This window comes from Dasypus novemcinctus, chromosome 29 (genome assembly GCF_030445035.2).
Source record: "Dasypus novemcinctus isolate mDasNov1 chromosome 29, mDasNov1.1.hap2, whole genome shotgun sequence".
Lineage (NCBI taxonomy): Eukaryota > Metazoa > Chordata > Mammalia > Cingulata > Dasypodidae > Dasypus > Dasypus novemcinctus.
The window spans coordinates 11,152,526-11,161,092 of NC_080701.1; the positions used below are offsets into that span (position 1 = coordinate 11,152,526).

General features: G+C 43.4%; 1 pseudogene; it reads right to left on the reverse strand.

The window, feature by feature from the left end:
- Positions 1-7,167: 7,167 nt before the first annotated feature.
- On the reverse strand, positions 7,168-7,757 carry LOC101421991 (acyl carrier protein, mitochondrial pseudogene; annotated as a pseudogene).
- Between the last annotated feature and the right edge of the window lie 810 nt (positions 7,758-8,567).

Sequence of the window (8,567 nt, forward strand, 5' to 3'; positions counted from 1 at the left end):
GCTCCAATGCTTGGGGGATTACTAGTTATCTCATCTCAAACAGGACCGGCCTTTCTCCGACTTGAACAAGGGCGCTCTGTCTGAAGGCAGGGATCCCTGAGGCGCTCTGCTAAATGTAAAGGCTTGACCAAAGAGCAAGGTTAGGGCGAGTTTCCTGTTTCAGAAACTCATCATTCCCTTGTATGGCTGGTGGGCCTCGTGTATACGGATTATGGAGGAGGAAGGTACCTGGAAGGAGGTGGAGTGGGGGAGCGGCGGGCAGGAGGTAGGAAGGACCCAAAGATAATTCCCAGGTTAAAAGTCATCACGCCACAATGGGAGGAGAACAGGCCTTGGGGCCAGCGAGGTGTGGTTTGAGTCCCATCTTTTTTATTGATTGGTGGAGCAGCAAGTGATTTTGAGAAAGTGAATTCACCTCGCTGAGCTTTCCCTTCACAATCTGGAAGAAGAGGATAAGAAAACCTTCTGCTTAGGATTGCTGTGAAGGTTGAATGAGATGCTGAATGAAAGCATGTGACACTCTATAGGTGTTCAGTAACTGGTACCTCGTTTGAATCTTCCCGACACAGTGAGCAGCACTGGCTTTGCAGCTGCAGTGGCTGTGGCCATGGTCTGCCCCAATGATGAAACAGAGGAGTTTACAATAGAACTTACTGTGTTCAAGTGGCACCTCCTGGCACAGGCACAGGTAGAAGGTTGCTAACCCAGCTCGGTGACTCTGGGCAAGGTTCTTAGCCCTACTGGACCCATGAAAGAAATATCAATTGATTACTTACTATCTCCAGGACATTGGGTGGTAATATGGAAATCACAATTCCCCACAGGGTGGACCTGAGGATCAAAGGAGATCAGGTCTGTGGAAGTATTTGGTATACTCTAAGCGCTATCCAAATGTGCTGCTGCGGACTGAGGTATTAGAGGAAGAATGTTTACTCTGTACCATTCATGAGGTCAAATTCAAGCTCCCCATTCCAGAGCTTTCAGCGGAGAGCAAACACACTCTGCTTGGCTTTAGTATCGAAGGAAAAGCAAACAGTACCTCTGCAGTTGCTTTGATTCCTTTCTCCTCCCTTTAGTACTGGAGCTTCGAGGGCTCGGCTTCCTGCTGGGTTTAGAGAAGTGTTGGATTACATGCCCTGCCCTGGCTGTCAGGACCTCGGAGGATGGGGCCAGAGTGAGGACACTTGGTTTTAATCAAGAATTTGGCCCCCTCGGGCCCCAAGCCAGGGCCAAGCACCCCAGAGTCAAAGTCCTCCTCTCCTCTGGGGATAACCGTGGAGAAGCACATGTGACAGCACCTGGACACCATTGTGCTGGACCATGGAAGGTGTTACGAGGAGGAGCAGGAGCAGTGAGGAACAGTGGCCTGGGGCTGACCTAGGGAGCTTGGCCCAGCAGTGGGAGGCTGATGGCAAACTTCAGCGCTGCTTTGAGAAGCATCTTAAAGGAATCCAAAGTCCTAGTTTTGTCCTTGAGATGTCTCTCTCTTCCCTGTATTGGGATAGTCCCATCTGACCACCTTGCTAGATCCTCTCCTCATTCTCTCCAGTCCAATCTGCCCACCCTAGATGCTGCCTTTGTGGTGGGAGTTAAGGATCTGCTTTCCAACCTCAGCCCCAAGCAACTCCATGCCCCGATGGCAGCTTCAGCTCTAACCCTGCTTCTCTGCTGGGAAGCCCCCTCTTTCTCATTCCCTACTCATGCCCTATCCTTCAGGAATCTTTCCACTTCCTGAAAGTTTTTGTGACAATTCAACCTCACAGCTCTTTCTCCCGCTGGCCACTAGTATAGGATTTATTTTCCATGCTACTCTTTGGCTCTTAATTATACTCCATTCCTTATCCATTCATTAACACTTGCGTGCCTTTGTCCTGGGCACATTGTTGGGTACTGCAGATGAACCAAACAAACGCAGCTTCTGCTTAGAAGGAATTTGCCATCAACTAAGTAGGGAGAGGGAGAGGGAGAAAAACAGAGAGAGTAAAAGAGGAAGGGAGGGAGGGAGAAAGAGAGGAAGGGATGGAAGAGAGAATGGCAGGCAGGCATGAAAGAAGGAAAAAAGAAAGGAGAGAAGAAAAGAAAAAAGAATACCAATAAAGAAGCAAATATATAATTGTAAAAGTTCACTGAAGGAAATAAAAACAGGGTGAAGAGATAGAGTATAACAGCGTGAGCAGAGGCGTCACTGAGTATTTAAAACTGTACCTGGGACAGTTTCGGTGAACAGGCAATAAACGTGAGGAGGTGTGGAGTTGAATGTTGAAAACAGAAAGAAAAATATTCTAGGCAGGGGAACTTCTTAAAGTACGTGGAAGAGTTTTCCCTATTCAAGAACTGAAAAAAGAAAGTCAAAGTAACTAGACAAAACTTGGGGAGATGAGTGGAGTGGAAAGCATTGAGGCCAGAAAGGAAGGTGAGGGCAGGTACTTGTGAGCCATCATAGAGTGGGCTTTATTCTAGAAGCAATGACAGCCATTGCAGAGGTTTTTAAAAAGATTTTAATAGCTTTCTTGAGGTTTAATTGACAGATAATAAACTGTACATACTTAAAATATATAATTTTATGTTTCAACATTATATATACCCATAAAACCATCACCATAATATACTGAACATATTCATCATCTCCCATATTTCTATTAAGCTTCCTGCTTCTCCTACCCACTCTTTCCAAGCAACTACTGATCTGCAACACCATTATTTATTTTGGGATTTCTAGATTTAACAATATATATAACACTATGTATTCTTTGTGTGGCTTCTCTCACGCAGCTTGTTTTGAGAGTCTTCAATATTTTAAACCCTTTTACTGCTGCGTAGTAATCTGTTGTCTGCTATACCACAGTTGGTTTATCCATTGATCTGTTGATGGACATTTTGGGTCATGTACACTTTTTGACTATTATGAGTAATGCTGTTATGAACTTTTCCATGTAAGTTTTTGTGTGGGCATGTGCTTTCATTTCTTTTGCTAGATACCTAAGAATGGGGTTGCTGGGCCATATGGTAAATTTATGTTTAATCGTCTAAGAAATTGCCAGCACAGTTACAATCACATTGAAATACTGGTTCATACCCACTAGAATGGCTATAATAAAAGATACAGACTAACAAATGCTGGAGAGAATGTGGAAAAATGTTATTGACTTTTTTTTTTTACTATAGTCATTCTAGTGGGTATTAACTAGTATCCATTGTGGTTTTAATTTGCTTTTCCCTAAAGACTAATGATGTTAAGCATTTTTTTGTTTGCTCAATAGCCATTTGCATATATTTTCTTTATGAGGTATCTTTCAAATATTTCTCCCATTTTTCAATTAGTTGTTTATCTCATTGTGTTGTAAGAATTCTTTATCCATTCTGGATACAAGTCTTTTATCAGATAAATAATTTGCAAATATTTTCTTCCAGTCTGTGGCCTGTCTTTTCATTCACTTGACATGTCTTTTGAAGAGCAGACGTTCTAAATTTCATTGAAATACAATTTATCAGCATGTTCTTTTATGGATTGTGTTTTTTGTCATATCTAAAAAATCTTTATCTAATGCTATGTTTTACACGAAAAATCTTACGGTTTTAGGTTTTACATTTAGGCATGTGATCTATTTTGGGTTACCTTTTGTACATTTTGTGTGGTATGGATTGAAGTTGTTACTATCATTAATACATATGATGTCCAAGTTTTCTAGTAGGATTTCTTGAAAATTTATCCTTTCCTACTTCATTGCCTTTGCATATTCACCAAGAATCAATTGTTTGTATATATGTGGGGGGTTTTCTGACTGTTTCATCGAGCTATTTCCCCACATTCATGCCAATACCATATTTTCTTGATTAAGGTAACTTTATAATATATTTTAAAATCAGTTAGGGTTAGTCCTCCAACTTTGTTCTTCATTTTCATTGTTTTGACTATTGTAAAACCTTTGCATTTCCATATGAATTTTAGAACCAACTTGTTGCTTTTTCCAAAAAGACCCTGATGGAATATTCTTTAGGATTGTGCTGAATGGATAGATCAACTGACATCTTAATAGTTACTAGGTTTCTAAACCTATAAAAACAGCTATATCTCTCTATTTATTTAGGTCTTCTTTAATTTCTTTCAGAATGTTTTATAGTTTTTCAGTGTACAGGTCTCTTCAAATCTTTTGCCAGATTTATCTCTATATGTTTCATATTTTTGATGCTATTATAATGGTATTTTTAAAAATTTCTCTTTTCAGTTGTTTGTTGCTATTTCACAGAAATACAATTAATGTTTGTATTTTGATTATGAATCCTGAACCTAGCTAAATCCACTTATTAGTTCTAGCAGCTTTTCCCTCACATTTTCTGCAAAGATAATCATGTATCTGATTATAAAGTCAATTTCTTCTTTTCCAATCTGGATGCCCTTAATTGTTTTACTTGATTTATTACTCTGACTAAACCAGGATAACATAACTCAGAAGTAGTGAGAGGTGACATTATCGTCTTCTTCCTGATCTTTGAGGGAATGCGTTCAGTCATTCATTACTAAGTGTGATGTTAGCTGTGTGTTATGGATTGAATTGCGTCCCCAGAAAGAAACGTTGAAGTCCTAACCCCCAGTCTTCCTACCAGGCAATGCTAATCCTATTTGAAAGTAGGATCTTTGAAGAGTTATTAGTTGAGGCCAGACTGAATTAGGGTGGGACTTAATTCAGCATGACTGGTGTTCTTATAAGGAAAGAAATTTGGAAGCAGACAGAGACACAGAAGTCGGCCATGTGATGGGGGCAGAAATTCCATCAGGCCACAGGCCAAAGAATGCCATGGATTATGAGCAAGTGACCACCAGAACCTTACAGATCCCAGAGGAAGCATGGCTGTGTCAATGTATTGATATAGACTGGGGAAAGAGCTGGATGGTATCACAGAACAGGCCGCCCTATTCACCTGGTTATTAAAATCTTCCTCTATGAAGTCACCCTGTGGTGAGCATCCACACCGGACACAAATATCCTCATGGTTTTGCCCCCTGAGAAAGGTCTATCCACATAACTCTCCCCCAGACTTCTTTGTCACCAATTTTTCAATTATGTTCCTTCCCAGTCACTGACCATCCAGCCCAACCATTGGCAACAGCCCATGAATAGGTACAAATGCACCTCTGGCCTCTTCTCCTTCCAAGCATAATGAACAACCAGGTGCACTGATTGAAGTTCTGCCCATTGGGATCATTTCTCATTACCACTGTTCTTCTGGGATGTCCCAGAAAGGGGTTGCAGTGCTGCAATCATCTTCTTACCAGTAGTAACTGCATATTGTGCAGAACAGTCTATAAACCAGACCTGAGTTATTTCTTCCTCAGTCAGTTGATAGTGAACAAGTCCGCAAGACACCATAGTTGTGGACTGGGAAGGAGAAGGTAGTGTGGCAGGAGTGGGAGCCATGGGCATTTGGGTCACTTCCTCACGTAGCTTCTCGTGCTTTCAGGGCTCTATACCTATCTCGTATATACCATTTCCATGGTATGATAGAGTACTGCTGTGCATCCCCAACTTTAAGGCAAGGTGGGTCAGACAATCTTCATGAGGAGTAACTCAGTTCTCGTGGTAACTTGGTGGCTAATGGTTAAGCCTTTGGTCTCTACTAAGGCCCAGTTGCAGGTCAAAATCTGTTTCTCAAAAGGAAAGCAGGGAAGCAGATGTGGCTCAACTGATAGAGCTTCCACCTACCATATGGGAGGACCTGGGTTTGATCCCTGGGGCCTCCTGGTGAAAAAGAAGAAGAGAAAGCACGCCCACACAGCAAGCCAGTGCCCTCATAGTAAGCCAATGCCTGCAAATAAGTCACACAGCAAGATGACAATGCATCAAAAGAGAGACAAGGAGAGAGTCAAGGTGAAGCGCAACAGAAACCAGGAACTGAGGTAGTGCAATTACAGGGAACCTCTCCCCCCATCAGAGGTCTCCAGGATTGAATCCTGGTGAATCCTAGAGGAGAGAAAATGAGAAGAGAAGACAACACAGACAGCAAAAACAAGCAGGGTGGGAGGAGGGGAAGGGGGAAATAAATAAATAAATAAATAAATATATATTTAAAGGAGAGTAGTTATCTGCAGAGGCTGGCAGGGTTTTGCTCTGAAATTCTAAGGGTCTGTGCTGCAACTCTCTTATCAGGGACTTGAAACTCTGTGTACCCCCAGAAAATCATGTTCTGTGGGTGTAATATATTATAAGTAGGACCTGTAGTTGAAGTTATTTCAGTTAAAGTGTGGCCCAGGGTGGACCTTAATCCTCTCCCTGGAGTCCTTTATAAAAGAATGCAATTCAGACAAAGAGAAAGAAAAGCCACAGAAGCAAGAAGCTGAAAGCAAGGAAACCCGCAAGAGAAGGAGAGACCAGGAGGTGCCACCCTGTGACAGAGGACCCAAGGATAGCCAGAGCCAGTCTATGGGAAGAAAGCACTGCCTTAATGATGCCTTGATTTGGACATTTTCATGGCCTCAAAGTGTAAGCTTGTAAGCTAATAAATTCCCATTGTTAAACGCCAACCTAGGGGTGTGGATGTAGCTAAAGTGGTTGAGTGCCAGATGCCCACATAAGAGGTATGGGGTTCAATCCGTGAACCTGGTACTTCAAAATAAAAGCCAACCCATTTTATGGTATCTGCTTTGAGCGGCCCAGGAGACTAGAACAGGGCCTGCCAAAGGCTCCAGAGAGTGTCTCCATGTGCCGGGGACACTTCCAGCACTAGGCATCTGCTGGACCATGACCCAAGAGGCAGAGCAGCTAACACAGCTGCCTGGACCGGTTGCAGTCTGTTCTCATTCTGGTTTGCTCAAAACCATATCTATAAAATGTAAATATTACAAGATTATAAAATAGGAATTGGCTCCTGCAACTGTGGGAATAGACAAGTCAAAATTCTCCAGGATAGGCCACAAGCTGAGAACTCTGATGGTTTTCATGGCTGAAGGGGAGACAGAAAATCTCTCTTCTGACCGCTGAAATCTTCACTTCTCCTCTTAAGGTCTTCTGCTGATTGACTCAGACTTTTGTCATTGTGGAAGGCAATCTCCCCAGTTGATTGTGGATGTAATCAGCCATCGAAGCAGTCAACTTACTAATGATGTAAATCCATTTTTTTTTTCGGTTTTACAGATTTATTTTCAAAGGGCAAACACTTAAGATACTTTAAATAGAAATCCAACAGAATTACTCTGTCCAAGTCAGCAACTGATGACAAAATGCATTCTCATTCCAGACACTTGTCAGTATCAACTGAGTCTTCTCTTTGAAGAAAGGTAGTCTGATATTTTATTCATATACATCCTTCTTATCTGCAATGTAATCTACAATTTCTTGTGGGCCCATTAACTTTTCTGCATCTATATCAGGAATTTCAAACCCAAAGTCATCCTCCATGGCCATGATAATCTCCACTTGGTCCAAACTGTCTAAGCCCAGGTCTTTCATGAAATGCGAATTTACTGAGAGCTTTTCAGGATCAATTTTATCATAGAGTTTCAAGTCGTAAAGAACACGGTCCTTAATTCCCTCTAATGTCAAAGGGGGTGCATCACTATACTGCCGGCATAACTGTGTAACTTCACCTGGAACCCGCACGAGCACCGAGACCAGCTGTGGAGCTACAAGCCCCGTCCGGATCCCTGCGGGGCACAAGGCAGTGCTGAGCAGCTGAGCCGTGCACGGCCTAGGAGCCCGCGGCAGCGGCGTAAAGGCCACGGACAGGCGGCGGACACAAGCGGAAAGGACACGAACCGCCATGGCTACGCCGACCCAGAATGCACTGCCGTAAATCCATTAATTACCCTCACAATAACCATCAGGCCAGTGCTTGCTTGACCAAACAACTGGACGCCACAACCTGGTCAAGCTGACACACGAACTTAACCATCACACTGTCCAACTTCAAAGTAGATCACTCTAGTACTAAAAAAAGTGTGCTCTCTGCTCAATTGATTTCTTAGAGCACAAGATGAGAGATTACTGTGGGGTCACCATGTCCATGGTGTTTCCAAAACCAGTTTCCTTTCAGTCTCAGGTGTCCCCAGTTATCCAAGGCAGTTAGCAGGGTGAACTGGAAGGCTAAACTTGGAAAGGAACTTGGGTACCACGTGGCTCAATCAATGCCCTTGTTTAACGGAGGAAGAAAGAGGGGTCCAAGAAGATGGTGACTTCCCCATGGGTTCACAGCCTTTTTAAAGCACAGACTGCTGTTAACTAAAGCTGCAGGACAAAGAGTGGGAAGCAAAGGCACCTTCTGGGCGATTCGCCAAGGAGAAATGGCGTCCTTGCCACCGGCTCTCCCATCTGGGTGCGCCGGAACCAGAGCTTGTGCATATGGCTTCTTGCGAATGTTGCACTGGACTCTCATTTTTGGTGGCCTGTCCTTGTGATTGTTCTTGGTACCCTCTTCAGGCACACTGCAGGAGGCCCCACGTTTAGCGTAAGCTCGGGCCTAAATATAACCACTGCTATCGCCGGAGGCCACACACATGTCAGCCCCTCCGCGGTGTCTGCCAACCCCACCCAGGCCCCGGCACCCTCACTGCTGAAGCCGGCTAGTAAGACGGG